The sequence below is a fragment of the Sander vitreus genome, chromosome 16, assembly GCF_031162955.1.
Source record: "Sander vitreus isolate 19-12246 chromosome 16, sanVit1, whole genome shotgun sequence".
Classification (NCBI taxonomy): Eukaryota; Metazoa; Chordata; class Actinopteri; order Perciformes; family Percidae; genus Sander; species Sander vitreus.
This window is the reverse complement of record NC_135870.1, coordinates 800,461-811,322: the sequence shown is the minus strand read 5'-3', so window position 1 is coordinate 811,322 and position 10,862 is coordinate 800,461. Positions and strand designations below refer to the sequence as shown.

Here is a 10,862-nt window from a genome sequence, read left to right as displayed (position 1 = left end):
GCGGGCTACGAACCAACATTTAAGTGTATGCCGCCACCTCCTGTATCTGAGTATAATAGCATGACCTTGTCACAGTTCTTCTCAATCACTTTGGCACAACATGCTTGAGTAAGCCTTGCAGCTCAGAATATTCTGCATTCATCTGCTATTGAATGGTATTATTATTAAATGCCATTATACACATGTTCATTGTGTAAATCCCTACATGCAAAATAGAGCAGCCAACAATCACAATAACCTCTCACACTAAGAATGCTTTATGCTGCTTTGCAGTTTATTTTCATTAATTAACAACGTGCAGTAAATGAACAGAAGAGAAATCTACATCAGATCAATATTTGGTGTGACCATCCTTTGCTTTTTAAACAGCATCAATTCTCCTAGGTACACCTGCACACAGATTTTGAAGGGACTCAGGTAGGTTGTTCCAAACACCTTGGAGCCTATATACTATACTCATTATGTAATAGCAGAGAGACTGGATGATGGAGAGACCAGGGATCTGTGGGAGCCAAGATCTCAGGACTCCTCGAGGGTGAGAGTCAACGTCACAGTCAGAGTCACGGACAGGGCAACCCTTAAGGACAAAGGCTTAGACTATGGACAAGGCTCAGTTTCATCAATAACCCCTTTAAATAGTTCACTTGCCTCTTTATGTTCAAAGCACAGTCCGCCCCCCCGGCCTTTCATATTGGGTCATTGCTCTGTTCATATCGGCGATACAGATCAAATGATTATTATTATCTGTAGATACACACCACTTGGAATGATCAGTTTTCGTCTTCCACTCAACCTCCCCGTTACCCAGATCAGTTTTTACAGATTCAATATTGATCACTTGACGTTGGTTATCCTCACAGTACGAACTGTTGCGACCTGTCTGGGACCAGGTCTGGACGCTCACATCAGTCCTGTATGTCTCTGCAATAGTGAGGTAAAGATCTCCAACTGCAAGAACAACAACACACGAGTCATGTTACAGAAACTGATCACATCCTGACAGTTCAAAGCTGACTGATGTTACACAAAATACTCCTTCTACATCCTTTACTCAGCAAGTCAATACATACGTTCCTATTGGACTCAAAAGTTTATCTTTGCATTGATTGGTTATTACTCATTCTGCACATTAGTGTTCAGTTTGAGGAAATACATGTTCTGTTTAAAACACTTTTAGTGAACACTAAAGTGAATTATGTTCATGTAGAAAATTAAAAACAAATGTGACGGAAAATAATATTTTGTTACCAAATATGTTGTCATCATGTGGCGTCTTTCCTGCTGGAGTAGGCGCTGAAAAAGCAAACAGTAGAATTATCAGTTAGTTTAATCTTCTTCACATCTGAGTCAGGTTTTCCTGACATTCACAGACCAGAAAACCTTTCTAATGTCATGTGAACACACAGAGTCTCTGACACATTTGGGAGGTTTCCTTTCTGAAGACTATTGAAGCATGAAGTCAGTGAGCTTCAGCAGCTACACACATTTAAATCTGGACTTTTATTTAACCAGTTCTAACAAGTCCCAGGCTGTAATGACAAATTAAGGTGCCCATATTATGAAAAAAAAACACTTTTTCTGGGATTTGGGGTGTTATTTTGTGTCTCTGGTGCTTCCACACGCATACAAACTGTTCTGAGTGAGATACGGTTTCTGAATGTGTCCTGCCTTCAGTCTCCGGGTCAGCTGGTCAACATCGGCAGGGCTGTCTACGTCATTGGCTGAAAAATTTGGTGTGTGCTAACCACTTTAGCTAATACCACATCAGCTAGCTGTTTCTCCAACTTCAGTAGTACAAGGCAGGATTAGCTGGGAGACTTCTTCTAAACGAGGGACCACTTCCACCTTTGTGTTGAATACCTGCAGAACAGGGACATGGAAGTAGTTATTTTGGAGATTAGGGTGAACTAGTGTGTTGTAGCAGTGGTCTGCCATTGAGAATGAGGTGGCTAACCGCTAACCGCGCTAGCTTCTAGCTAGTAGCATAGACAGTAAAAGAAATGGACAATGTGACGCCATTGTTTTCTACGGAGACCAGTGAAGTCAATTAGAAGCATTACACTTAAACAGCTGATGGAAGTCCAAACTGCCTGAGAGCTTCTCCTGTACTATACGGTAACTCCTCTACTATGAGACAGGAAATCCCATAAATCTAATCTCTTGAATCTTGAATCTTGAATCATGTTCAGACCAGACTTCTCTCTACACTCTGAATACATGTAGTCTGTACGCTCTGCGTCTGTATCTGAATATCTAAAGAAATGTTAGTGTGAACTGATGAACTGTAGCTTTATTGTTCTGTGTAAAGCACTTGATGACACCAGTAATTGTTTGTCTGATGAGCAGCTGGCACCTTGCAGCCAGTGTGTAAATGTGTGTGAATGTGTGAAAGCTGCCTTGTATTCTAAAGCTTTAAGCTGTCGCTAAATCTAGAAAAGCACTGGATAAATACAGTCCATTTACTACAAAACTGTTTCAGTGTATTTGTGGAAGACTTTAGTGCATGGATTTGGCGAGGGGGGGGCTAATTCCATTCTGCAGGTGTCAGCCGGCGAGAGAAAAAGGCACAGACAGATGCAGTCTGCCGTCAGCAGGGGAGCGTTGAGAAAGAACTGCACCACGTTCTGAAGGTCCAGAAAAGTGAAAAATATCGTCAATCGTTGTAGTTTTTGAGTGTTGTCTCACCAGTCCACAGTTCTGTTGTTGTGGTCTCTGCAGGTCACGTCTTGTCCGTCAGCGCTCCAGCAGAGCAGACTGACCGTCAGGAAAATCCTCCACATGACTCCCTAAAACACACAATGACAGCAACAGTTACACGCCACATTCACTGGGCTTGAATCATCATCCTGTTTCAGGGATGGAAATTAACTTTACTTTTTCTACCAGTTACTTTTTTTTTTTAACCAGCAAGTGTGTGACTGCATTTGAAAAATAATACAAGATCTACAATACTCAAGCACGCTTATCGCATAAGGTGAAGTCTTAATAAAATATACTAACATTCTCGTTTTCTCGGTCATGCACACACACAGCAAAACATTCCTCCACCCAACACTGATCCCCAATCCTAGCTCCATTCTGATCTTTCACTGGTTCATCTTTCACCATGTCATACTTTATCAGATCATACTTCAACAGGAGCTACGCCAAAGAGAAGAAACCATTGTCTGCCTAAACACTACTAGTACATTACTTAAAACTCTATAGTTTTAATATTATTATTATCCCTCTCCGGGAACTATCATCTTATCATGGTGCAGAGGTTTCCGCGTCCCTATGAACCTGAGGGCTGTGTTGTCTGGAGCTTGATGCTCCTTGTAGGGTCTCCCATGGCAAAGTTGTCTCAAGTGAGGGGCCAGACAAAGAATGGTTCAAAAACCCTATGAGTCAACGAGGAAGAGGTAGCATTACCCTGCCCGGAGGAAGCCCAGGGCCCCCTTCTGGAGCCAGGCCCAGATGAAGGGCTCGTCCAAAGAAGTAACCCAGGCAGGCAGGATAAAATCTGGGTGGGGAAAGTGAAAGAGCAGCGCTTGTCCCTCCCTCATTACCACCATTGAAGTGCCCTTGAGCAAGGCCCTTAACCCCAACCGCTCCAGTGGAGCTACTCAGTGTCCAGCAGATCAGACTGTGGTTGTACTGGGCAGCTTCCAGGTAACTGTGTGAATGTGACAGGTTGTCGTTGCAAATGAGAAATTGTTCTCAATCAACTTACCTGGATAAATAAAGATAAAAAAAAATCTGAGGCCATGGTTCTCAGCAGGAAACCGATGGAGTGCCTACTCCAGGTAGGGAATGAGTCCTTACCCCAAGTGAAGGACTGTTCGCGAGTGAAGGGACAATGGAGCGGGAGATTGGTCTGAGAATCGGCACAGCAGGTGCGGTATTACATTCAATTTATCGCACCGTTGTGACGAAAAGAGAGCTGAGCCAGAAGGCAAAGCTCTCAATCTACCGGTCAGTTTTTGTTCCTACCCTCACCTATGGTCATGAAGGCTGGGTCATGACCGAAAGAACGAGATCCAGGGTACAAGCGGCCGAAATGGGTTTCCTCAGGAGGGTGGCTGGAGGGTGGAGCTCGGAGTAGAGCCGCTGCTCCTTCGCGTCCAAAGGAGCCAGTTGAGGTGGTTCAGGAATCTGGTAAGGATGCCCCCCTGGTCGCCTCCCTAGGGAGGTGTTCCAGGCACGTCCAGCTGGAAGGAGGCCTCGGGGAAGACCCAGGACTAGGTGGAGGGACGTCCAGCTGGGAGGAGGGCTTGGGGAAGACCCAGGACTAGGTGGAGGGACGTCCAGTTGGGAGGAGACCTCGGGAAGACCCAGGACTAGGTGGAGGGACGTCCAGCTGGGAGGAGGGCTCGGGGAAGACCCAGGACTAGGTGGAGGGACGTCCAGCTGGGAGGAAGCCTCGGGGAAGACCCAGGACTAGGTGGAGGGACGTCCAGCTGGGAGGAGGGCTTGGGGAAGACCCAGGACTAGGTGGAGGGACGTCCAGCTGGGAGGAAGCCTCGGGGAAGACCCAGGACTAGGTGGAGGGACGTCCAGCTGGGAGGAGGCCTCAGGGAAGACCCAGGACTAGGTGGAGGGACGTCCAGCTGGGAGGAAGCCTCGGGGAAGACCCAGGACTAGGTGGAGGGACGTCCCAGCTGGGAGGAGGGCTTGGGAAAGAAATACATTTTCCTCATGCATTTAAATCTGATGCATCTCCTGACCTCTCATTATAAAATCAGAGGTGTCTGTATGTGGGAACTTCTCTCTAGACTCCATCTTTAGAAACATAAGTCCTTTTAAATGCTCGACCAAAAACACGACAACACTGGACCGACTGGAGCGTCCAGCAGAGTTAGACGAGTTAAACATTTCACATTAATGGCCCTCTATCAAACAAATTAACACTTTACTACTTTTTCTTTTCTTTTGTTTTTAGGGACACCTTTGAAAGGTGAATCTAATTTTCCTCATGTATTTTTGTCTGGTATTACCGCATGATAGTATCCATTTAAAGTATTTCCAGTTTCAAAGTGTGCTTACCTGTGTTGTTGGTCTGTGATGTTGGGGAGGCAGAGAGCAGTTTATATATTTGCAGAGAGGTCACGTGATTTCACAGAAACAGTTTGACTTCAAAATAAGTAAATAAACTAAAAACAGGAGGGTAAGAGAGGACACTCGGTGGTCATGTGATTTCACAGAAATGCAGGGCCGGAGTGGGACTCATTTTCAGCGCTGGAGTTTTGGGCCCACTTCACTTCACGACTGACTATAACAAAACAACGTCATTAAAACATGAGTATATAAGTCTGCAACAGTGCACCGTTCTCTACAGCCTTGTAATTCAGGGTATTTTTGTAAAATATCATTTCCAATTCAGTGCAAACACAGTGTTGCTTAATAATGTAGATTTATTAGAAACGTCACTCACAGTATACATCACAACACCATGTAATGTCAACAATAACATCAATATCAGAATCTATTTTCTGTGCATCAAATGTTCACAGACATCCAAACCTTGAAATGAAATAAAATAATACAAATATAAAATAAAAAGAAAATAAAGAATAAGATAAGATAGTTACACAAGGGTTACAGAAAATGTTCTTTGTCAAGGCTCCAGTCACACCAACCAGACAGCCGACCGTCAGCAGCCAGTGTGACTGATCAATATAATGTAATACGTCTCCATAACAGCAGGCGGCGCTAATCTGGATTGTCGCCCAAAAATGAAAACCGTCAGCTGATTGGACGAAGGTTTCTCCCCGACCATCATGGCGTCACACACACACGCACACACGGACGCACACACACACGCACAGACACACACACATACACAGACACACACCCATACGCACAGACACACACACACACACACACACACACACACTCACACTCACAGACACACACACTCACACACAGAGAGACAACACACACACACACGCACGCACGCACGCACACAGACACACACACACACACACACACACATGCACACACACACATGCACACACGCACACATGCACACACGCACAGACACACGCACAAACACATGCAAATACACAGACAGACACACACACACAAACACGCACGCACGCACGCACACACACACATACACACATACACACACACACACAGAGACAACACACACACACACACACACACACACACACACATGCACATGCAAACATACGCGCACACACACAAGATTAAGATGAATAAATAGAATATGAGTAGGTAGTTACAGTTTTTAACGATCACTTTGGCACTAATTTCACAACCTTGACGTCATTTTTCAAAACTCTAGACACAAAACTCACAACCAATTATCAGCTGTTCATTTAACAAAGATCAGCTGTTCATTTATCAAAGATCAGCTGTTCATTTATCAAAGATCAGCTGTTCAATATGACACAACGTAACATCAAAGTACTACTACTTCAAAAGGCAATTCACACATTACATTTCAGATGACTGTCTATTCATTTCATTACTATCATCTAACTATCAATCAATACAACTGCTCACAATGATGAGTACCTGTTGCAGTACTCTTAATGTATAGTTGTACAGACAAACAATACTCCATGTTTACATCATGAACGTTTCAAGATAACCAGCTTCATTGTCACCAGTTAGTGTGGAGCATGAACCAATCAGAATACAGGATCTATGGATGTAATATTTCATCATCATTCTTTACTGTAATGTACTACTGTTTATCAGACACTGTTTCTATGGTCCCATGTACTACCTTTACTGTAATGTACTACTGTTTACCAGACACTGTTTCTATGGTCCCATGTACTACCTTTACTGTAATGTACTACTGTTTATCAGACACTGTTTCTATGGTCCCATGTACTACCTTTACTGTAATGTACTACTGTTTACCAGACACTGTTACTATGCTCCCATGTACTACCTTTACTCTAATGTACTACTGTTTACCAGACACTGTTTCTATAGTCCCATGTACTACCTTTACTGTAATGTACTACTGTTTACCAGACACTGTTTATATAGTCCCATGTACTACCTTTACTGTAATGTACTACTGTTTACCAGACACTGTTTATATAGTCCCATGTACTACCTTTACTGTAATGTACTACTGTTTACCAGACACTGTTTATATAGTCCCATGTACTACCTTTACTGTAATGTACTACTGTTTACCAGACACTGTTTCTATAGTCCCATGTACTACCTTTACTGTAATGTACTACTGTTTACCAGACACTGTTTCTATGCTCCCATGTACCATCTTTGAGACTATTTACAGTATTGACAGTACTGCACTGTATGCATGCAGGCCCTTGGAATTGCTTGTCCAATTCTGCCAACACGTTACTGATGATTGAGATATATATACATACACATATATACTTGTACCACATTGTTCGCCATGCCGAAGGTTTTTTCCAAGATGTTTGGCTAATTGTGATGTAGATGAGAACCTGCAGCCAAATCCACAAGACAGAGTTGATGAATACTATGTAGAAGTACAGTAATCACTTCTTTGTTTTGCTTTTTACAGTACAAGCAAGTTGAGGAATACTGCATTTGATGTTTTACAGTACCACTGTCTTTTCTCTTCTATTTTGTAGCTAATTATTTTTGCTTGTTTATTATTATTATTGTTTATTTATGTTGTGATCAAACTGTATTGTTTTTCATCAATACATTTCAGGTTTTGTCAATGATTCCACTGTGTCTGTAGTATTCTCTCTACTACTGCAGTACTTTTACAGGGAAGTCTTTACATCTAGTACCATAATGAAACATGTATCACCTGTTTTGTACTACAGTATTTAATGATTGTACCAGCGATGACCCAGTGAAACTACAGGTATCTTGTGTGTGGCTGATCTGAAGTAACGTTTCAGTGGTATTTCACTATATATACTAGTTTTTTGAACCAATGATTGTACAAGATGTATTTAAAGATATGAATGCACACTGCAACGTTTTGAACATTGGACAGCCTGTTACAAGTGATGATGGTTTGAGTTTTGTGTCTAGAGTGTTGAAAAATGAAATTAGTAGCAAAGTGATTGTAAAAAACTGTAATTATAAGGTGAAGTGTACCAGGGTCATGCTGTTACACACTCAGATACACCAGGTGGCGGCTTACAAAACGACTTTTGGTTTGTAGCATGCTATTAAATACCGAAGAAGAGGAAGAGAAACCCGGTTTGGGGTGGTGGAAATAAAGGGAGACACTTGCATACATTACAAAAATAAAGAAGGAGAGATGAGTAACAGTGGGATTAACCAACAAGAACAAGTAATTATCAGCACATTGAGAATTGGTCACAGTAGGTTGAACAGTAGACTTTTTATAATGGGAAAACATCCGACTGGACATTGCAGTCTGTGTGAGGAAATGGAGACAGTGGAACATGTCCTGATGTCATGCAGGAAATACATCCGAGAGAGAGGGGTCATGTTTGCTGGATTACGTAAATTAGGACCAGTGGAAATCAGGTTTACAGATGTACTTGAAAGTGGACTTTCCATGAATGGACGGAAATATTTATTGGCATTTTTGAAAGGCACTGGACTGCTTCGGAAATTATAATATAATGTAATGAAATAAATAAATAGTTAGCGGGTAATTACCAGTAGGAGGCGGTAATGCAACGACTTGGATGCCAACTGCCGTAAAACCCTAACGAAGAAGAAGAGGAAGAGAAACCCGGATGTGAGTGGTGTTGTTGCCAACTAGCAGAGAGCGAGCTAGCAGCAGGAAGCTGATGGTTTAATCCTTGTTTAGGGTGAAACACGGCGGAGTACAGACACACAGCCGTCGGGAGAGTTTACTCACCGTCCCCCTGTAAGCCCGGAGGCGCAGAAACACGGAGATCCCGGTAAGAGACATTAACACCTCCGGTAAGAGACCGTCAGCTGTCATGTTAGCCACCGTTAGCTAACGTTAGCTAACAGTGCTGGTTTTATGATGAATAACCTTTATGTTTTAATGCGCTGATGCTGACTGGGAAAGGCTGCTGCCTTTTATCCCTCTGTCTGTCTTACTATCTGTCTGTCTGTCTTACTATCTGTCTTATTCTCTGTGTCTGTCTGTCTGTCTTACTATCTGTCTTATTCTCTGTGTCTGTCTGTCTGTCTTACTATCTGTCTGTCTGTCTGTCTTACTATCTGTCTGTCTGTCTGTCTGTCTGTCTTATTCTCTGTGTGTCTGTGTGTCTGTCTTACTATCTATCTGTCTTTTTATCTCTGTCTGTCTTACTATCTGTCTGTCTGTCTTATTCTCTGTGTGTCTGTCTGTCTTACTATCTGTCTGTCTCTTATTCTCTGTGTCTGTCTTACTATCTGTCTGTCTGTCTTATTCTCTGTCTGTCTGTCTCTGTCTTACTATCTGTCTGTCTGTCTTATTCTCTGTGTGTGTCTGTCTGTCTGTCTGTCTTACTATCTGTCTGTCTGTCTTACTATCTGTCTGTCTGTCTGTCTGTCTTATTCTCTGTGTGTCTGTCTGTCTGTCTTATTCTCTGTGTGTCTGTGTGTCTGTCTTACTATCTGTCGTTCTTTTTATCTCTGTCTGTCTTACTATCTGTCTGTCTGTCTGTCTTATTCTCTGTGTGTCTGTCTGTCTGTCTTACTATCTGTCTGTCTGTCTTACTATCTGTCTGTCTGTCTTATTCTCTGTGTGTCTGTCTTATTCTCTGTGTGTCTGTCTTACTATGTCTGTCTTATTCTCTGTCTGTCTTACTATCTGTCTGTCTTACTATCTGTCTTACTGTCTGTCTTACTATCTGTCTGTCTTACTATCTGTCTGTCTGTCTTACTATCTCTGCCTGTCTTTCTGTCTGTCTTACTATCTCTGTCTGTCTTACTATGTCTGTCTTACTGTCTGTCTTACTGTCTGTCTTACTATCTATCTGTCTGTCTTACTATCTCTGTCTGTCTTACTGTCTGTCTTACTATCTGTCTGCGTTACTGTCTATCTGTGTGTCTGTCTGTCTTACTATCTGCCTGTCTGTCTTATTCTCTGTCTGTCTTACTGTCTGCCTGTCTGTCTTATTCTCTGTCTGTCTTACTGTCTGTCTGTCTTACTGTCTGTCTGTCTGTCTTATTATCTGTCTGTCTCATTTACAACAACATAAACCAGCTGTTACCATCACGAGGAGAATACTAACATTATTATTATATTATATTATTGTAGGGCGGAGGAGGAAGTACTCAGATCCTTTACTGCAGTAAAACTACTACTACTACTACCAGTAAGTATAATATATTATTGAAAATACTGCCCTACACGTAAGAGTCCTGCATTCTTACACTACAGTTGAATATGGAAAATATATTAACTAACAGATCTCAGCAGACGAGGCATTATCTTATTAAATATGTAACAGATAAAGTAATTGTCTGTGCAAAATGATTCAACCTCTCGTATGGAGGGGGAGGGGAGGAGAGAGAGGGGGGGAGGGAGAGAGGGGGGGAGGGAGAGAGAGGGAGAGAGAGGGACAGGGAGAGAGAGGGAGAGAGAGAGAGAGGAGGGACAGAGAGAGAGGGAGAGAGAGAGAGGGAGAGAGAGAGAGGGGGAGAGAGAGGGACAGGGAGAGAGAGGGACAGAGAGAGAGGGAGGGACAGAGAGAGAGGGAGAGAGAGAGAGAGGGGGAGAGAGAGAGGGGAGAGAGAGAGAGACAGAGAGAGAGGGACAGAGAGAGAGAGAGAGAGAGAGAGAGAGGGAGAGAGAGAGAGAGGGACAGGGAGAGAGAGAGAGAGAGAGAGGGAGAGAGAGGGAGAGAGAGAGAGAGAGGGAGAGAGAGAGACAGAGAGAGAGAGACAGAGAGAGAGAGACAGAGACAGAGAGGGAGAGAGAGAGGGAGAGAGAGAGAGAGAGAGAGAGAGAG

The 10,862-nt window shown here is 43.0% G+C and overlaps 1 protein-coding gene across 3 annotated transcripts in view; it reads left to right on the top strand.

Annotated features, from left to right (window-relative positions):
• Positions 1-8,662: 8,662 nt before the first annotated feature.
• Positions 8,663-10,862, top strand: part of LOC144531051 (G-protein coupled receptor-associated protein LMBRD2B) — a 34,136-nt gene continuing 31,936 nt past the window's right edge. For 2 of the 3 annotated variants that reach the window (XR_013503188.1, XM_078270949.1), the window contains exons 1-2: positions 8,663-8,855; positions 10,169-10,226. The gene's annotated coding sequence lies outside the window, so the exon portion shown is untranslated. Of the gene's footprint in view, positions 8,878-10,168; positions 10,227-10,862 lie in introns of all 3 variants that reach the window. The other variant, XM_078270950.1, reaches the window with a different exon arrangement.